The sequence below is a fragment of the Macaca nemestrina genome, chromosome 5 (assembly GCF_043159975.1).
Source record: "Macaca nemestrina isolate mMacNem1 chromosome 5, mMacNem.hap1, whole genome shotgun sequence".
Taxonomy (NCBI): Eukaryota; Metazoa; Chordata; class Mammalia; order Primates; family Cercopithecidae; genus Macaca; species Macaca nemestrina.
The window spans coordinates 86,269,049-86,290,743 of NC_092129.1; the positions used below are offsets into that span (position 1 = coordinate 86,269,049).

A 21,695-nucleotide genomic window follows, 5' to 3' on the forward strand; every position below is an offset into this window, starting at 1 on the left:
ACCTGGCCATCCTATTTACTCATTATAATAACCCTGTAAGGTAGGTTTTATCATCCTCATTTCCAAGTAAGGAAATTGAGTCTCAGACAATTTAAATAGATCAAGATCATACAACTAGGAGGTAGTAGAACCCATATTAGAATCTAAACTCCCTGGTGTGATTCCATGCTGCATGGCCTTTCTCTGGAGCAGTAGTCATTTATCTCTGTCTGCCTTCTCTCCTACCTAAGTGCATGCCACCATCCCATGGAAGATTTGATGGACATAGACATGAGCCCCCTGAGGCCTCAGAACTATCTTTTTCAATTGTGAACTAAAGACCAACAAATATTATCACTTTAAGGTGGATAATGATGAAAATGAGCACCAGTTATCTTTAAGAACGGTCAGTTTAGGGGCTAGTGCAAAGAATAAGTTGCACATTGTTGAAGCAGAGACAATGAATTATGAAGGCAGCCCAACTAAGATAACACTGGCAACTTTGAAAATGTCTGTACAGCCAACAGTTTCCTTTGGGGGCTTTGAAATAACACTACCAGTGGTCTTATAATTGAAGTGTTCAGGGTCAGTGCATATTAGTGGACAGCACTGAGTAGTTGTGGAGGAAGATGCAGAGTCAGAAGATGAAGAGGAGGAGGATGTGAAACTGTTAAGTATACCTGAAGGGCGATCTACCCCTGGGGGTGATAGCAAGGTTCCACAGAGAAAAGTAAAACTTGCTGCTGATGAATAAGATGATGATGATAATGATAAAGATGATGATGATGGTGATTTTGATGATGAGAAAACTGAAGAAAAACTCCAGTGAAGAAATCTATAGGAGATACTCCAGCCAAAAATGCCCCAAAGTCAAACCAGAATGGAAAAGACTCAAAGCCTTTTGAGTCAACACCAAGATCAAAAGAACAAAAATCAACACCAAGATCAAAAGGACAAGAATTATTCAAAAAAACAGGAAAAAACTCCCAAAACACATAAAGGACATAGTTTTGTAGTAAACATTAAAGCAAAAATGCAAGTATAGAAAAAGGTGGTTCTCTTCTCAAAGTGGAAGCCAAGTTCATCAATTATGTGAAGAATTGCTTGTGGATGACTGACCAGGAGACTGTTCAACATCTCTGGCACTGGAGGAAGTCTCTTTAAGAAAACAGTTTAAACAATTTGTTTAAAATTTTCCATCTTATTTCATTTCTGTAACCATTGATATCTGGCTGTCTTTTTTATAATGCAGAGTGAGAACTTCTACTGTGTTTGACAAATGTTGTCCAGGTTCCATTGCCAAGAATGTGTTGTCCAAAATGCCTGTTTTAGGGAGGGGAACATCACACACCAGGGTCTGTTGGGAGGTGCTGGGGAAGGGAAGGGAGAGCATTAGGACAAATACCTAATGCATGCGGAGCTTAAAACCTAGATGACGGGTTGATAGGTGCAGCAAATCACCATGGCACATGTATACTTATGTAACAAACCTGCTTGTACAGCACATGTATCCCAGAACTTGAAGTAAAATTTTAAAAAATGCCTTTTTAGTTTTTAAAGATGGAACTCCACCATTTGGTTGGTTTTACGTATGTATGGAATGTTATGGTAGGACACAGTAGTAGTAGTGGTCAGACATGGAAATTGTGGGGAGACAAAAATATACATATGAAATAAAACTCAGTATTTTAATAAAGTAGCATGGTTTTCATTTTTAAAAAAGAATCTAAAACTCATGTTTCAATTCTACATTGTGTTCATATACTAACTGAAATTATATCTAATGTATTTAGCAAACATGTAGGCCAAGTTCTACATGCCTTATAAAAATTGACTTAGTTAATTGTCACTATAAACCTATGAGGTAGGCATTATTATTATTTCCTTTCTACACATGAGAAAAATGAGGCATGGTGAGGTTAAACAACTTTCTTAGGCTCACATAGCTAGTAAATGGTAGAGTCAAGTTTCAAATCCAGGCAGTTTGCCTTCAGAGTATACCCTCTTCTCTCCATCCATCCGTAGGTAGTATCACCCTAATAAAGTCTCATTTAACTTTTGAATAAAAAAATGGACACAACCAAGCCTTAGAACACGGTTTTCAAATACACTAGAGAAACCTAGTTACAAGAACATAAGGATGTTTCAGGTCATATAAGACATCAATGGCAGGAGTAGGATAAATATATTAGTAATTTGAACTTAGATTTTTATTTAATTAATTAATTTATTTATTTATTTTAAGATGGAGTCTCGCTCTGTCGCCCAGGCTGGAGTGCAGTGGCGCTCTCTCGCCTCACTGCAAGCTCCGCCTCCTGGATTCACGCCATTCTCCTGCCTCAACCTCCCAAGTAGCTGGGACTACAGGCACCCACCACCATGCCCAGCTAATTTTTTGCATTTTTAGTAGAGATGGGGTTTCACCATGTTAGCCAGGATCTCCTGACCTCGTGATCTGCTTGCCTCGGCCTCCCAAAGTGCTGGGAATACAGGTGTGAGCCACCGCGCCCAGCCTGAACTTAGATTTTTAAAAGACCAAGAAATATTAAGAGTTTAAATATATTTATTGAATTAGTTAAATATCAAGACATTGAGTTATTTTTAAAGTTCTTAAATGTAATAGATTTTGAAGATGATTTAGCATCACATCATTTCTAAGGCAAAACTTAACTTTAAGGAACAGATTTTCCATGAGGTCATGTTTCCTTATTGGCAATAGTGTGAAGTAAGTGAACATATCTGCAGTGTCCAGTCCTTTTCCTTTTTTGCCGTAGACGCAGCTCCAGTTGCCTGTGGCACCATTATTATGCCTGCACCATCTCTACCACTCTCAAAGTTCTACTCTTAGACCCTTATTAAGCAAACTTACTTAGTTCTCCCTTATGGAGCATATATATCTTAATATAAGCATTTAGAAATAATGCCTTAATGCCAAAATAACTTAATTTTAATGTTGAGAATTTTAGACATATGGGCAAGTTGTTAGGGGAGAAAATTTTTTATTAGTCCGCTTTTTGGATTAGCATTCATAGCTTTTATGTGACATATCAGTTAAAATTATATTCAGCTGCATGTAACAGAAAGAAAAAATAACAGTAGCTTAAATAAGAGAGAAGTTCATTTTACTCTAATCTAAATGAAATACAGAGATAGAAAGTCCAGGTCTGGTCTGGCAGCACAGGAGATGCACAGGAGATGGTGAAGCATAAATATTAGGAGCCCAGGCTCCACCGTCACTTGTGCATGGTTTCCATATTCAAAGTCACTTCAAAAACCAGATAGTTACTAGAGCTTCAACTTTTATGTCTACATTCCAGGCCAGTACCTATGCTTTCAAAGATCCTTCCTAGAAGTCTCACATGCTTCTACTTACATCTCATTGCCTGGAATTTAATCATATGGCCACATAATGCTGAAAGAGAGTTTGGGAAATATGGTTGTCCTAGGTATAAGGTATACATGGGATTGGCTCCAAGACTCTCCCACTCCCAATACGAAAATCCACATATACTCTAGACCCACGTTTGCCCTGCAGAATCCATGAACACAGAAAGTTAGTGCTCTCTGTACTCAGGTTTTGCATTCTGCCAATACTGTATTTTCCATCTGTGTGTAAGTGCAAGTGAAACCTGTATTGTTCAAGAGTCAACTATACAGTCTTTTAGCTGGCCACATTTTTCAAGATTATGTTATAAAGAAAAATGGGGGAAATGTACATTAGAAGGAATGAATGCCTGCAGAGTGGGACCAGCTATTTTACTTCCCAGTGAAGATGAACTTCCTGTGACAATCTAAAGTCTAAGATCAACTGGGTATTTTATGTGCCCTTTCAAACCCAGATAGCTCCTGAGCTTTACTAAGATCTCCAACTATTAAAGAATAATGCAAGGTGGTCACTTAACAAAAACATATCCCTTTAGATTTTGTTATGGGAATTTGTGCATGTGTCTGTATACACAATGGAAGGTTATCTTACCGAAGCATTACTTGACAATGGCAATAGCTAAACATTCAAATGAAATTTCTCAGACTCTCTAAGAGGTTATTCTTGAGAGATGGTTAAACGTAGCACAGACATTTATTATGCTGAAGAGAATTGAGAGGAGAGTGTGGGGCTAGTTGGGGCAGGGACATGATTCAACAATGTACTTAGCTTTATCATGTTATATGTAGATTCCAAGTGAAAGACTGACATGTTTTTAAAAACAAGTTCTTTAAAACATAATATTGGATAATCAATTTTCAAAATCATACATAAAGGTGTTTACTACAGCTAATACATATTATTTTAAAACCTAGGCTCTTCGGAGATTTATCAAAACTTACAAGAGCTCTGTTGTCACTGTCATATTCTAAAATCTCAATATAAATCTATATGTTTAACACATTTCACATGAAATGAGCATAGAGTTGCTCTGGTTTAAAGACTTTAAATAATTGTATTTCAAGCCTGGTTTTAGTTCTCTAGGAACCACTTCTTTCTCCAATCATACTCTGATAATGATTGACATCTCAAAGGTCTAGGCCACCTGTGAACAGAGTTTTAATATCACATTTTTGAATTAATTATGCATAAAGCTCAAAATAGGTTTGGAAGGTACCTACTGAAATAGAATTAAATCAGGAAAGAAGTGTGGTGGCCACAAAACTGTGTTTATCTTTTATGTAGTAGGCAATTATCAGCATTTTTATTAGCAACAATAAATTAAAATATACACAATTAAATTCACATATTTTGTGCTATGTATATCAGTTTGTGAAATATTAATGTATGAATATCATACGTTGTAACAAATAAATAAATACAAATTAAACAAAAGTAATGATCCTTGTCCTTCAGAGATCTGCAATGTGCTAATAGAGAATCATAAACATGAAGGAAATGCAAATATACAAACCGTAAGCACTTAGTTAATTTAGATCTAATTCATTCATGTTTTAAGGAAATCAAATAAAATATAATAAAATTTTTAGAAGAATGTCTTAATTTGAATTTATATTTTTATATATCATTTTTCATGTTTTCATGAATTACTTGTTTTCATTGAATTTTATCTTAGCTTTAACATCTACTTTTATTACTTGAAATCACATTGCTTTAGTTTATAGTCATACTTTTCACATCTTTAGATAGAATCTTATCTCCTGCATGCATTCATATTTAATCAACATATATTTATTGAGCTTACTGTGTACAAGACATTGTTCTAAGGACAAAGAATAATTAACTTTTATTTTATGTCCTGTCCCGTTTGTAGGAAAAAATCCTGCTGTTGAATCATTGATGAGCCATCATCACACCCCAGGAAATTTTTCAGTCATTCATTTACTTACTTCTTTTCATTCCTCAGTCTATCCTATGGCTTCAAATTTTCCCTCTAAGAAAATAATCTCTGATTCTTTTCGTCTTTGATTCAGTTCCACTTAACTTCTATTCTCTCGTTACTAAATACATACAAAACACTTCCCCTCCTGTTTTGTATGGTTAAAATAGAGATAATCAAAGCATGATTTCACAGATCACATGGTTTATTGTCATATAAAGAGATTTCTTTCGGTTCACAATGCTTAAAGAGGGGGTGAATTATGTAAACAAATTTCACAGAGAACATACTTGATAGACCAAATACATTAACCACATTGTGAGTGAGTTCCAAAATATTAAAGTCTAGGTGCTTAATTAGGATGGACGCAGGCTTCTGTGGAAAGAAAAGTCTGTGGAAATTAACTTTTGAGGTGTACCTTTATGTTGGCAGTTCTCTATGAACACATAAGTTTCCTGTATGCTAGAGGGCAGTGCCAGTACTAGAGGGCAATGCGTTGGAGGTTAGCTCAGAGGCTAACTGGGTGTGATCCTGTCAAAGTCTGAGCTCTGGGTCTTCTTAGAGGTGCTAAGTGTAACCTGCCACAGCATAAGCTCAAAAAGTGTCTGTCAACTCGAATTTATTTGTAATTTTTTTCAAGCTTTATTTTTATTTACTTGTTTATTCACTATACTTTAAGTTTTGGGATAAGTGTGCAGAACGTGCAGGTTCGTTACATAGGTATACACGTGCCATGGTGGTTTGCTACACCCATCAACCCATCATCTCCATTAGATATTTCTCCTAATGCTATCCCTTCCCTTGCCCCCCAGCCCCCGACAGGCCCCGATGTGTGATGTTCCCCTTCCTGTGCCCATATGTTCTCATTGTTCAACTCCCACTTATGAGTGAAAACATTCAGTGTGTGGTTTTCTGTTACTGTGTTAGTTTGTTGAGAATGATGGTTTCCAGCTTCATCCATGTCCCTGCAAAAGACATGAATTCATTTTTTATTATGGCTGCATAATATTCCATGCCACATTTTCTTTATCCAGTCTACCATTGATGGGCATTTGGGTTGGTTCCAAGTCTTTGCTATTGTGAGTGGTGCTGCAACAAGCATTCATGTGCATGTGTCTTTATAGTAGAATGATTTATAATCCTTTCGGTATAGCCCAGTAATGGGATTCCTAGGTCAAATGGTATTTCTGGTTCTAGATCCTTGAGTAATCACCACATTGTCTTCCACAATGGTTGAACTAATTTACACTCCCACCAACAGTGTAAAAGTGTTCCTATTTCTCCACATCCTCTCCAGCATCTGTTGTTTCCTGACTTTTTACTGATCACCAGTCTAACTGATGTGAGATGGTATCTCACTGTGGTTTTGATTTGCATTTCTCTAGTGACCAGTGATGATGAGCATTTTTTCATATGTTTGTAGGCCACATAAATGTCTTCTTTTGAGATGTGTCTGTTCATATCCTTTGCCCAATTTTTGATGGGGTTGTTTTTTTTTTCTTGTAAATTTGTTTAAGTTCCTTTTAGATTCTGGATATTAGCCCTTTATCAGATAAAATAGATTGCAAAATTTTTCGTCCATTCTGTGGGTTGCCTGTTCACTTTGATGATAGCTTCTTTTGCTATGCAGTAGCTCTTTAGTTTAATTATATTCCAGTTGTCAATTTTGGTTTTTGTTACTGATGCTTTTGGTGTTCTGGTCATGAAGTCTTTGCCCATGCCTGTGTCCTGAATGGTACGGACTAGGTTTTCTTCTAGAGTTTTTATGGTTTTACATCTTACTTTTAAGTCTTTAACCCATCTTGAATTAATTTTTGTATAAGGCATAAGAAAGCAATCCAGTTTCAGTTTTCTGCATATGGCTAGCCAGTCTTCCCAACACCATTTATTAAATAGGGAATCCTTTCCCCTTTTCTTGTTTTTATCAGGTTTGTCAAAGATGAGATGGTTGTAAGTGTGTGGTGTTATTTCTGAGGGCTCTGTTATGTTCCATTGGTCTATATCTCTGTTTTGGTACCAGTACCATGCTGTTTTGGTTACTGTAGCCTTGTAATATAGTTTGAAGTCAGGTAGCGTGATGCCTCCAGCTTTGTTCTTTTAGCTTGGGATTGTCTTGGCAATGTGGGCTCTTTTTTGGTTCCACATGAACTTTAAAGTAGTTTTTTCTAGTTCTGTGAAGAAAGTCAATAGTAGCTTGATGGGGAAAGTATTGAATCTGTAAATTACTTTGGACAGTATGTCCATTTTCATGATATTGATTCTTCCTATCCATGAGCATGGAATGTCCATTTGTTTGTGTCCTCTCTTATTTCCTTGAGCAGTGGTTTGTAGTTCTCCTTGAAGAGGTCCCTCACATCCTTTGTAAATTGTTTTCCTAGGTATTTTATTCTCTTTGTAGCAATTGTGAATGGGAGTTCACTCATGATTTGGCTCTCTGCTTGTCTATTATTGGTATATAGGAATACTTGTGATTTTTGCACATTGATTTGTATCCTGAGACTTTGTTGAAGTTGCTTATCAGTTAAGGGAGGTTTGGGGCTGAGACAATGGAGTTTTCTAAATATACAATCACGTCATCTGCAAACAGAGAGAATTTGACTTCCTCGCTTCCTATTTGAACACTCTTTATTTATTTCTCTTGCCTGATTGCCCTGGCCAGAACTTGCAATACTATGTTGAATAGGAGTGGTGAGAGAGGGCATCCTTGCCTTGTGCCAGTTTTCAAACGGAATGCTTCCAGTTTTTGTCCATTCAGTATGATATTAGCTATGGGTTTGTCATAAATAGCTCTTATTATTTTGAGATATGTTTCATCAATACCTAATTTATTGAGTGTTTTTAGCATGAAGAGGTGTTGAATTTTATCAAGGCCTTTACTGGACCTATTGAGATAATCATGTGGTTTTTGACATTGGTTCTGTTTATGTGATGGATTACATTTGATGATTTGCATATGTTGAACCAGTCATGCATCCCAGGGATGAAGCCAACTTGATTGTGGTGGATAAGCTTTTTAATGTGCTGCTGTATCAGTTTGCCAGTATTTTATTGAGGATTTTCACACCAATATTCATCAGGGATATTGGCCTGAAATTTTCTTTTTTGTTGTACCTCTGCCTGGTTTTGGTATCAGGATGATGCTGGCCTCATAAAATGAGTTATGGAGGAGTCCCTCTTTTTCTATTGTTGGGAATAGTTTCAGAAGGAATGTTACCAGTTACTCTTTGTACCTCTGATAGAATTTGGCTGTGAATCCATCTGGTCCTGGGCTGCCTCAATTTTAGAACTTTTTATTGGTCTATTCAGGGATTCAACTTACTCCTTGTTTAGTCTTGAGAGGGTGTATGTGTCCAGGAATGTATCCATTTCTTCTAGATTTTCTAGTTTAGCTGCATAGAGGTGTTTATAGTATTCTCTGATGGTAGTTTGTATTTCTGTGGGACTAGTGGAGATATCCTCTTTATCATTTTTTATTGAATCTATTTAATTCTTCTCTCTTTTCTTCTTTAGTAGTCTGGCTAGTGGTCAATCTATTTTGTTATTGTTTAAAAAAGAAAAACAGCTCCTGGATTCATTGATTTTTTTTAAGGGTTTTGTGTGTTTTTATCTCCTTCAGTTCTGCTCTGATCTTAGTTATTTCTTGTCTTCTGCTAGCTTTTGAATTTGTTTGCTCTTGCTTCTCTAGTTCTTTTTGTTTTGTTTGTTTGTTTGTTTGTTTGTTTTGGTTTGGTTTGGTTTGGTTTGGTTTTCGACAGAGTCTCACTCTGTCACCAGGCTGGAGTGCAGTGGCACTATCCCAGCTCACTGCAACCTCCTCCTCCCAGGTTCAAGTGATTCTCCTGCCTCAGCCGCCCGAGTAGCTGGGACCACAGGCGTCTGCCACCACACCCAGCTAATTTTTTCTATTTTTAGTAGAGATGGAGTTTCACCATGTTGACCAGAATGGTCTCAATCTCTTGACCTTGTGATCCACCCACCTCGGCCTCCCAAAGGGTTGAGATTACAGGTATGAGCCACCATGCCCAGCCGCTTCTCTAGTTCTTTTAATTGTGATGTTAGGGTGTCAATTTTAGATCTTTTCCACTTTCTCATGTGGGCATTTAGTGCTATAAATTTCCCTCTAAACACTGCTTTAGCTGTGTCCCAGAGATTCTGACACATTGTGTCTTTGTTCTCATTGGTTTCAATGAACTCATTTATTTCTGCCTTAATTTCATTATTTACCCAGTAGTCATTCAGCAGGAGGTTGTTCAGTTTCCATACAAATGTGTGGTTTTTGAGTGAGTTTCTTAACAGTGAGATCTAATTTGATTGCACTATCATCTGAGAGACTTTTTTTTTTTTAATACTTTAAGTTCTAGGGTACATGTGCACAACATGCAAGTTTGTTACATATATATACATGTGGATGTTGGTGTGCTGCACCCATTAACTTATCATTGACATTAGGTATATCTCCTAATGCTATCCCTCCCCCCGACCCCTCCCCACAATAGGACCTGGTGTGTGATGTTCCCCTTCCCATGTCCAAGTGATTTTATAGTTCAATTCCCACCTACGAGTGAGAACATGCGGTATTTGGTTTTCTGTTCTTGCAATAGTTTGCTGAGAATGATGGTTTCCAGCTGCATCCATGTGCCTACAAAGGACACAAACTCATCCTTTTTTATGGCTGCATAGTATTCCATGGTGTATATGTGCCACTTTTCTTAATCCAGTCTGTCACTGATGGATATTTGGGTTGATTCCAAGTCTTTGCTATTGTGAATAGTGCCGCAATAAACATACATGTGCATGTTTCTTTTTTTATTATTATTAATATACTTTAAGTTCTAGGGTACATGTGCATAACGTGCAGGTTTGTTACATATGTATACTTGTGCCATGTTGCTGTGCTGCACCCATCAACTCGTCAGCACCCATCAACTCGTCATTTACATCAGGTAAAACTCCCAATGCAATCCCTCCCCCCTCCCCCCTCCCCATGATAGGCCCCGGTGTGTGATGTTCCCCTTCCCGAGTCCAAGTGATCTCATTGTTCAGTTCCCACCTATGAATGAGAACATGCAGTGTTTGGTTTTCTGTTCTTGTGATAGTTTGCTAAGAATGATGGTTTCCAGCTGCATCCATGCCCCTACAAAGGACACAAACTCATCCTTTTTTATGGCTGCATAGTATTCCATGGTGTATATGTGCCACATTTTCTTAATCCAATCTGTCACTGATGGACATTTGGGTTGATTCCAAGTCTTTGCTATTGTGAATAGTGCCGCAATAAACATACGTGTGCATGTGTCTTTATAGCAGCATGATTTATAATCCTTTGGGTATATACCCAGTAATGGGATGGCTGGGTCATATGGTACATCTAGTTCTAGATCCTTGAGGAATCGCCATACTGTTTTCCATAATGGTTGAACTAGTTTACAATCCCACCAACAGTGTAAAAGTGTTCCTATTTCTCCACATCCTCTCCAGCACCTGTTGTTTCCTGATTTTCTAATGGTTGCCATTCTAACTGGTGTGAGATGGTATCTCATTGTGGTTTTGAATTGCATTTCTCCGATGGAGAGTGATGATGACATTTTTTCATATGTCTGTTGGCTGTATGAATGTCTTCTTTTGAGAAGTGTCTGTTCATATCCTTTGCCTACTTTTTGATAGGGTTGTTTGTTTTTTTCTTGTAAATTAGATTGAATTCTTTATAGGTTCTGGATATTAGCCGTTTGTCAGATGAGTAGATTGCAAAAATTTTCTCCCATTCTGTAACTTGCCTGTTCACCCTGATGGTAGTTTCTTTTGCAGTGCAGAAACTCTTTAGTTTAATTATATCCCATTTGTCAACTTTGGCTTTTGTTGCCTTTGCTTTTGGTGTTTTAGACATGAAGTCCTTGCCCATGCCTATGTCCTGAATGGTATTACCTAGGTTTTCTTCTAGGGATTTTATGATTTTAGGTATAACATTTAAGTCTCTAATCCATCTTGAATTAATTTTCGTGTAAGGAGCAAGGAAAGATTCCAGTTTCAGCTTTCTACTTGTGGCTAGGCAATTTTCCCAGCACCATTTATTAAATAGGGAATCTTTTCCCCGTTTCTTGTTTTTCTCAGGTTTATCAAAGATCAGATGGCTGTAGATGTGTGGTATTGTTTCTGAGGATTCTGTTCTGTTCCATTGGTCTATATCTCTGTTTTGGTACCAGTACCATGCTGTTTTGGTTACTGTAGCCTTGTAGTATAGTTTGAAGTCAGGTAGTATGATGCCTCCAGTTTTGTTCTTTTGATTTAGGATTGTCTTGGCAATGCGGGCTCTTATTTGGTTCCATATGAATTTTAAAGTAGTTTTTTCCAATTCTGTGAAGAAAGTCATTGGTAGCTTAATGGGGATGGCATTGAATCTGTAAATTACTTTGGGCAGTATGGCCATTTTTACAATATTGATTCTTCCTATCCATGAGCATGGTATGTTCTTCCATTTGATTGTGTCCTCTTTTATTTCACTGAGCAGTGGTTTGTAGTTCTCCTTGAAGAGGTCCTTTACATCCCTTGTAAGTTGGATTCCTAGGTTTTTATTCTCTTTGAAGCTATTGTGAATGGGAGTTCATTCATGATTTTGCTCTCTGTTTGTCTGTCACTGGTATATAAGAATGCTTGTGATTTTTGCACATTGATTTTGTATCCTGAGACTTTGCTGAAGTTGCTTATCAGCTTAAGGAGATTTTGGGCTGAGACAACAGGGTTTTCTAAATATACAATCATGTCATCTGCAAACAGGGACAATTTGACTTCTTTTCCTAACTGAATACCCTTTATTTCTTTCTCTTGCCTGATTGCCCTAGCCAGAACTTCCAACACTATGTTGAATAGGAGTGGTGAGAGAGGGCATCCCTGTCTTGTGCCACTTTTCAAAGGGAATGTTCCAGTTTTTGCCCATTCAGTATGATATTGGCTGCAGGTTTGTCACTAATAGCTCGTATTATTTTGAGATACATTCCATCAATACCGAATTTATTGAGAGTTTTTAGCATGAAGGGCTGTTGAATTTTGTTAAAGGCCTTTTCTGCATCTATTGAGATAATCATGTGGTTTTTGTCTTTGGTTCTGTTATATGCTGGATTATGTTTATTGATTTGTGTATGTTGCACCAGCCTTGCATCCCAGGGATGAAGCCCACTTGATCATGGTGGATAAGTTTTTCGATGTGCTGCTGAATCCGGTTTGCCAGTATTTTATTGAGGATTTTTGCATCGATGTTCATCAGGGATATTGGTCTAAAATTCTCTTTTTTTGTTGTATCTCTCTCAGATTGTGATATCAGGATGATAATGGCCTCGCAAAATGAGTTAGGGAGGATTGCCTCTTTTTCTATTTATTGGAATAGTTTCAGAAGGAATGGTACCAACTCCTCCTTATACCTTTGGTAGAATTCGGCTGTGGCTACATCTGGTCCTTTCCTTTTTTTGGTTGGTAGGCTATTAATTATTGCTTCAATTTCAGAGCCTGCTATTGGTCTATTCAGGGATTCAACTTCTTCCTGGTTTAGTCTTGGGAGAGTGTAAGTGTCCAGGAAATTATCCATTTCTTCTAGGTTTTCTAGTTTATTTGTGTAGAGGTGTTTATAGTATTCTCTGATGGTAGTTTGTATTTCTGTGGGTTCGGTGGTGATATCCCCTTTATCATTTTTTATTGCACCTATTTGAGCCTTCTCTCTTTTCTTCTTTATTAGTCTTGCTAGTAGTCTATCAATTTTGTTGATCTTTTCAAAAAACCAGCTCCTGGATTCATTCATTTTTTGGGGGGGTTTTGTGTCTTTATCGCCTTCAGTTCTGCTCTGGATCTTAGTTATTTCTTGCCTTCTACTAGCTTTGGAATTTGTTTGCTCTTGCTTTTCTAGTTCTTTTAATTGTGATGTTAGGGTGTCAATTTTAGATCTTTCCTGCTTTCTCTTGTGGGCATTTAGTTCTATAAATTTCCCTCTGCACACTGCTTTAAATGTGTCCCAGAGATTCTGGTATGTTGTATCTTTGTTCTCCTTGATTTCAAAGAACATCTTTATTTCTGCCTTCATTTTGTTATATACCCAGTAGTCATTCAGGAGCAGGTTGTTCTGTTTCCATGTAGTTGAGCGGTTTTGATTGAGTTTCTTAGTCCTGAGTTCTAGTTTGATTGCACTGTGATCTGAGAGACAGTTTGTTATAATTTCTGTTCTTTTACATTTGCTGAGGAGTGCTTTACTTTCAACTATGTGGTCAATTTTGGAATAAGTGCGATGTGGTGCTGAGAAGAATGTATATTCTGTTGATTTGGGGTGGAGAGTTCTGTAGATGTCTATTAGGTCTGCTTGGTGCAGAGTTGAGTTCAATTCCTGGATATCCTTGTTGACTTTCTGTCTCGTTGATCTGTCTAATGTTGACAGTGTGGTGTTAAAGTCTCCCAGTATTATTGTATGGGAGTCTAAGTCTCTTTGTAAGTCTCTAAGGACTTGTTTTATGAATCTGGGTGCTCCTGTATTGGGTGCATATATATTTAGGATAGTTAACTCTTCCTGATGAATTGATCCCTTTACCATTATGTAACGGGTTTCTTTGTCTCTTTTGATCTTTGATGGTTTAAATTCTGTTCTATCAGAGACTAGGATTGCAACCCCTGCTTTTTTTTTTTTTTTTTTCCATTTGCTTGGTAGATCTTCCTCCATCCCTTTATTTTGAGCCTATGTGTGTCTCTGCATGTGAGATGGGTCTCCTAAATACAGCAAACTGATGGGTCTTGACTTTTTATCCAATTTGCCAGTCTGTGTCTTTTAATTTGACCATTTAGTCCATTTACATTTAAGGTTAATATTGTTATGTAAACTTGATCCTGTCATTATGATATTAGCTGGTTATTTTGCTCATTAGTTGATGCAGTTTCTTCCTAGTATCAATGGACTTTACATTTTGACATGTTTTTGCAATGGCTGGTACCTGTTGTTCCTTTCCATGTTTAGTGCTTCCTTCAGCATCTCTTGTAGGGAGGCCTACAAGATCTAGGCATTTGCTTGTCTGTAAAGGATTTTATTTCTCCTTCACTTATGAAACTTAGTTTGGCTGGATATGAAATTCTGGGTTGAAAATTCTTTTCTTTAAGAATGTTGAATCTTGGCCCCCACTCTCTTCTACTGTGGAGAGTTTCTGCTGAGAGATCTGCTGTTAGTCTGATGGGTTTCACTTTGTGTATAACTCGACCTTTCTCTCTGGCTGCCCTTAACATTTTTTCCTTCATTTCAACTTTGGTGAATCTGACAATTATGTGTCTTGGAGTTGCTCCTCTCGAGGAGTATCTTTGTGGCATTCTCTGTATTTCCTGAATTTGAATGTTGGCCTGCCTTACTAGGTTGGGGAAGTTCTCCTGAATGATATCCTGCAGAGTGTTTTCCAATTTGGTTCCATTTCCCCCCTCACTTTCAGGCACCCCAATCAGACGTAGATTTGGTCTTTTCACATAATCCCATACTGCTTGAAGGCTTTGTTCATTTCTTTTTCCTCTTTTTTCTTTAGACGTCTCTTCTAGCTTCATGTCATTTATTTGATCCTCAATCGCTAATACTCTTTCTTCCAGTTGATCGAGTCAGTTACGGAAGCTTGTGCATTTGTCACGTATTTCTTGTGTCATGGTTTTTATCTCTGTCAGTTCATTTATGGCCTTCTCTGCATTGATTATTCTAGTTATCCATTCATCCATTCTTTTTTCAAGATTTTTAATTTCTTTGCACTAGGTATGTAGTTCCTCCTTTAGCTCTGAGAAGTTTGATTGACTGAAGCCTTCTTCTCTCAACTCGTCAAAGTCATTCTCCATCCAGGTTTGTTCTGTTGCTGGCAATGAGCTGCGTTCCTTTGGAGGGGGAGATGCACCCTGATTTTTTGAATTTCCAGCTTTTCTGCACTGCTTTTTCCCCATCTTTGTGGTTATATCTGCCTTTGGTCTTTGATGATGGTGATGTACTGATGGGGTTTTGGTGTGGGTGTCCTTTCTGTTTGTTAGTTTTCCTTCTAACAGTCAGGACCCTCAGCTGTAGGTCTGTTGGAGTTTGCTTGAGGTTCACTCCAGACACTGTTTGTCTGGGTATCAGCAGCGGAGGCTGCAGAAGATAGAATATTGCTGAACAGGGAGTGTTGTTGTCTGATTCTTGCTCTGGAAGCTTCCTCTCAGTGGTGTACCCCACCATGTGAGGTGTGAGGTGTTGGTCTGCACCTAGTGGGAGATATCTCCCAGTTAGGCTACTCAGGGTTCAGGGACCCACTTGAGCAGACAGTCTGTCCATTCTCAGATCTCAGCCTCCGTGCTGGGAGATCCACCGCTCTCTTCAACACTGTCAGACAGGGGCATTTACCTCTGTGGAAGTTTCTGCTGCTTTTTGTTTAGCTATGCCCTGTCCTCAGAGGAGGAGTCTACAGAGGCAGGCTGGCCTCCTTGAAATGCGGTGGGCTTCACTCAATTTGAGTTTCCCATGGCTTTGTTTACCTACTTAAGCCTCCGCAATGGTGGGCGCCCCTTCCCCAGCCTTGCCACCACCTTGCAGTTAGATCTCAGACTGCTGTGCTAGCAATGAGTGAGGCTCCGTGGGTGTGGGACCCTCTGGGTCAGGTGTGGGATATAATCTCCTGCTGTGCCGTTTGCTAAGACCCTTGGTAAAGTGCAGTATTAGGGTTGGAGTTACCTGATTTTCCAGGTGTTGTGTGTCTCAAATTCCTTTGACTAGGAAAAGGAATTCCCTTCCCCCTTGTGCTTCCCAGGTGAGGCGATGCCTCGCCCTGCTTCAGCTCTGGCTGGTCGGGCTGCACCCATGGACCAGTTCCAATTGTCCAACACGACCCAGTGAGATGAACTCATGACCCAGTGAGTTGAAAATGCAGAAATCACTCATCTTCTGTGTCACTCACGCTGGGAGCTGGAGGCTGCAGCTGTTCCTATTTGGCCATCTTTGAGACTGCTTTTTACTATTTCCATTCTTTGGCATTTGCTGTGGAGTATTTTACTTCCAATTATGTGGTCAATTTAGAATATGTGTGATGTGGTGCTGAGAAGAATGTACATTCTGTTGATTTGGGGTGGAGAGTTCTGTAGATGTCTATTAGGTCAGCTTTGTCCAGAACTGAGTTCAAGTCCTGAATATCTTTGTTAATTTTCTGTCTCATTGATCTATCTAATATTGACAGTGGGGTGTTAAAGTCTTCCATTATTACTGTGTGGGAGTCTAAGTCTCTTCTTAGGTCTCTAAGAACTTGCTTTATGAATCTGGGTGTTCCTGCATTGGGTGCATATATATTTAGTATAGTTCACTCTTATTGCATTGATCCTTTGATCCCCCTACCATTAATTGTAAAATGCTCTCCTTTGTCTTTTTTGCTTTTTGTTGGCTTAAAGTCTATTTTATGAGAGACTAGGATTGCTATCCCTGCTTTTGTTGTTTGTTTGTTTGTTTGCTTTCCATTTCCTTGGTAAATCTTCCTCCATCCCTTTATTTTGAGCCTATGTGTGCACATGAGATAGGTCTCCTGAATACAGCACACCAATGGATCTTGACTCTTTATCCAATTTGACAGTCTGTGTCTTTTAATTGAGGAATTTAGTTGAGGAATTTAATTTAATTTAGTTTGAAGAATTTAATTTAGTTGAGAAATTTAATTGAGTAATTTAGCCCATTTACATTTAAGGTTAATATTGTTATGTGTAAATTTGATCCTGTCATTATGATACTAGCTGGTTATTTTTCCCATTAGTTGCAGCAGTTTCCTCATAGTGTCAATGGTCTTTACATTTTGGTATGTTTTTGCAGTGGCTGTTACCAGTTTTTCCTTTCCCTATAAAGTGCTTCCTTCAGAAGCTCATGTAAGGCAGACCTGGTGGTGATAAAATCCCTCAGCATTTGCTTGTCTGTAAAGGATTTTATTTCTACTTCACTTATAAAGCTTACTTTGACTGGATATGAAATTCTGAGTTGAAAATTCTTTTCTTTAAGAATGTTGAATACTGGCCGCCCACGCTTTTCTAGCTTGTCGGGTTTGTGCAGAGAGATCTGTTAATCTGATGGGTTTCCCTTTGTGGATAATCCGACCTTTCTCTCTGGCTGCCCTTAACATTTTTTCCTTAATTTCAACCTTGTTGAATCTGATGATTATGTTTCTTTGCGTTGCTCTTCTCGAGGAGTATCTTTGTGGTGTTCTCTGTATTTTCTGAATTTGAATGTTGGCCTGCCTTGCTAGGTTGGGAAAGTTCTCCTGGATATATCCTGAACTGTGTTTTCCAACTTGGTTCCATTCTCCCAATCACTTTCAGGTACACCAATCAAATGTAGGTTTAGTCTTTTCACATAGTACCTTATTTCTTGGAGGCTCTGTTCATTCCTCTTCATTCTTTTTTCTCTGATCTTGTCTTCATGGCTTATTTCATTAAGTTGATCTTCAATCTCTGATGTCCTTTTTACCACTTGATTAATTAGGCTATTGATATGAGGGTATGCCTCACATTTCCTTCCTCTACTGCCCTAGCAGAACTCCTCCATGAAGGCCCCACCTCTGCAGCAAACTCCTGCCTGGACATCCATACTTTTTCATACACCCTTTTAAATCTAGGTAGAGGTTCCCAAACCTCAATTCTTGACTTCTGTGCACCCGCAGGCTCAACACCACATGGAAACGGCCTATGCTTGGAGCTTGCATCCTCTGAAGCAATGGCCTAAGCTGTACTTTGGCCCCTATTAACCACAGCTGGAGCAGCTTGGATGCAGAGCACCAAGTACCGAGGCTGCACATAACAGGGGGACCCATTAAACCATTTTTCCTCCTAGACCTCTGGGCCCATGTTGAGAGAGGCTGCTGTGAAGGTTTCTGACATGCCCTGGAGACATTTTTCCTTCTCTTTTGGTGATTAACATTCAGCTCCTTGTTACTTATGCAAATTTCTGCAGCAGGCTTGAATTTCTCCTCAGAAAACGGGTTTTTCTTTTCTATTGCATCCTCAGGCTGCACATCTTATAAACTTTTATGTTCTGCTTTCTCTTGAATACTTTGCTGCTTAGAAACTTCTTCAGCCTGATACAAAAAAAAAAAAAAAAAAAAACTTTCTCAAGTTCAAAGTTCTACAGATCTCTAGAGCAGGGGCAAAATGCCACCAGTCTATGTGCATAGCAAGAGTGACATTTACTCCAGTTCCCAAAAAGTTCCTCATCTCCATCTGAGACCACCTCAGCCTGGACTTTATTGTCCATATCACTATTAGAATTTTGGTCAAGGCTTTCCAACAAGTATGTAGTGAGTTCCAAAGTTGCCCACATCCTTCTGTCTTCTGAGCCCTCCAAGTCTCTAGGAAGTTCCAAAGTTTCCCACATCTTTGTGTCTTCTGTGCCATCCAAGTCTCTAGGAAGTTCCAAAGTTTCCCACATTCTTTCCATCTTCTTCTGAGCCCTCCAAACTGTTCCATCCTCTGCCCGTTACCCAGTTCCAAAGTTGTTCCCACATTTTTGGGTATCCTTATACCCGCACCCCACTCCTGGTACCAATGAGATGTATTGGTTCCATCTCATGCTGCTAATGAAGACATACCCAAGACTGGATAATTTATAAAGAAAAGACGTTTAACTGATTAACAGTTCCACATGACTGGGGGGTGCCCTCAGGAAACTTATAATCATGGCCAAAGGGAAAGCAAACACGTCCTTCTTCACATGGCGGCAGCAAGTAGAAGTGCTGAGTGAAGGGTGGGAAGCCCCTTATAAAATCATCAGATCTCATGAGAACTCACTCACTATCATGATGCCAGGATCAGGGAAACTGCCCCCATGATTCAGTTATCTCCATCAGGTCCCTCCCATGACACATGAGGATTATGGGAGCTCTAATTCAAGATGAGATTTGGGTGGGGACACAGCCAGCCATATCAGTTGGTGAGGAATCTATTGGAAAACTCCAGGAAAAGATGATGGTGTAGCACGAAGGTGCAGCAGGGAGGTTTTACAAGATGAAGAGAGCAGAAATGACTTGCCTTCCAGGCTTAATTTAGAATCTGAGCTCTTAACCACTGTCTGCTGCCTCCCACTGAGACCACTTTAAGCTCAAAAAATATCTAAGGAAGTAGGTATAAACTGCCTTTAAAATGGCTGATCATTTCATGAAGTGAAGCTTCAGATTGTTAAAGGAAAAACTACTTTCATAGCCAAATTTTAAGTCCTTCCCACCCTTCAAAGCCTTTACCAAGTTTGAAGAGTTATTCTGGCTCTAACTTGAAATCCTGTTACATTATATTTAATACTGCATGGTCTCTTTCACATCTTTGTGTAAGTTTTATAATTCCTCAACTGTATTATGAACCCTTTAAGGCAGAAAACAAGATTGCATTTATTCCCAACATTGCCTGAAATATATAGATGCCCTAAAGTAAAATAGATGTACTGAAATTTTTAAAGATTGTCTGATTGGTTGATTTTCACTGGAATCTCACCTAGAAAGTGGCTTACAAATAATGCAGATGTAAAGTTATTTTTAAATTCTGATGTAGAGAGAAAAGAAGAAAACAAAATATTTGTGCTATATGTGTAAATACATGCAGAACAATAGGAAGAGGAAATAACATGATTTTTTTAAAAAGAATTTATTATAAAAGCAAAATTCTTCATATTTATATAGCACATTGTTGTTTACTTAGTCCTTTTACTCAATTTATTTAATTTTATCAACTCCCCATGATTTTATTCTCATATTGTTTTTTTTGAAAAGATCAAAATTATCTGATGAAAGATGCATAACATATCGAGGGAAAAATCGATCCATGTATTTAAATTTCATGCACTGTACCTTTAGGATTTATATTTTATATGAACTAGTGAAAAGCAGAAAACATAATTAAGCAAGAGTGCATTCTGCTGACCTGAAAGTAGTGTTAGTTCTACTATAAGTATTTTTACTTTTTTCAGATATGTTCCATGTAAAGGTCTGCACACATTGCTTCTCACAGGTGAATTAAGCACATCCTTAAAGATGTCCTATCTGTCCTTCTTCAGAATCTCACCATTTGGTGTTGGTTTTAAATGTAATTTACTAGTATATCCTTTTTTTCCTCAGCCACACAAAGACCACTAATTATGCTCATCTGTGTGCAACATTGCACAGTGTCATATTAACTCCCATGCATGTCTGTAGCTCTGATGGCTCTCGGATAGAATTACCACATCTAGGGTCTCAACACTTCTTTAGCTTTTCACCATGCATCCCTTCCACTGAACTCTTAATACCTTAATACAGCTCTCTCTCTATTATCTGTGCTAATGGCACAGCAGGGTAAGTGACAGCCACAGAAAACTTGTAACCTCAATTTAGCCTTTGATCCTCCCCCTTACTGCCCTTTACATGAGTTGCTAATGAGCAGTGAAGTTGACAGATTGAAATGTCACCCCTTTCTGCCCTCTGATACAAGTGTTAATAAGAATGAATATGACAAGGGTTTAACAGGACATTAGGAAGAGGAAAGCAAAGTCCTGGGTGACCTATATGACTGTCAGCTCTCCTTCATAATTAAGTTTATTTTAGATATTTCCTTTACAAATTATCCCCTAAGTTGGGGTTGAATATTGCACTCTTCCTATTTCTGACTCTGTGACCGAATAAGTCATTGAGTACTTCCAAATTACAGATTTTTCATCTATTCAGATCAGTCAACTAAAATATTCATAGCAATTTCATGACTCAAAGTATAGGACATGGCTTTCCATTTCAGATTTGTTCTCTTCCAATTTCTCACTAATAGATTCATAAAAACACAAAAAAGGATTGCAAGTCATAACAGAAAATCATGACTCAAAGCCATCTTATTGCCAGGAAATGAGAGGATTTTCTACTAACTGCATGATCAATGGAGCTGACTTCAGAATCCCACATGGTTGCTTATGCATATTTTGCTGCCATAAGTGGAACATGTCTACCAGGTTAAAGACAAACAAAGGGAAATGTTGTACCCTCGTAACTCCCAAAATCCTTTACAGAGACTCAGAGGATATTGCAACAGGAAATTCAGCAGCTATTCTTCAGAACAGGATACTTTTGGAAGCAACCCACTTTCCTAATGCCTCTTTTTCTACTTCTCTTCAGAGACTAACCTGGAAACCAACACAACAGGAAATATGAAATAAAGAGAGCTAACAATGATTTACGCCACATTAGAGATCTAGCATTTTACTTCTTTGAGTCATAACAACACACGGTAGAAACAGACTCTGGAAACAATGTATATTTATATGTACAAGGTCCCTCTCAGGAGAAAATACCACTAAATTCAGAGCTATTCTAAAGTGATGCCTGTTGGAGCATGGAATTTGAAGAGAAACTGTAAAATATCAACCAGTCTTCCAGTTGAAGATCTGAGAAG

General features: G+C 38.3%; 1 pseudogene; it reads left to right on the forward strand.

The window, feature by feature from the left end:
* Positions 1-246: 246 nt before the first annotated feature.
* LOC105499062 (nucleophosmin-like) lies at positions 247-1,143 on the forward strand (annotated as a pseudogene).
* The last annotated feature ends 20,552 nt before the right edge of the window (positions 1,144-21,695 follow it).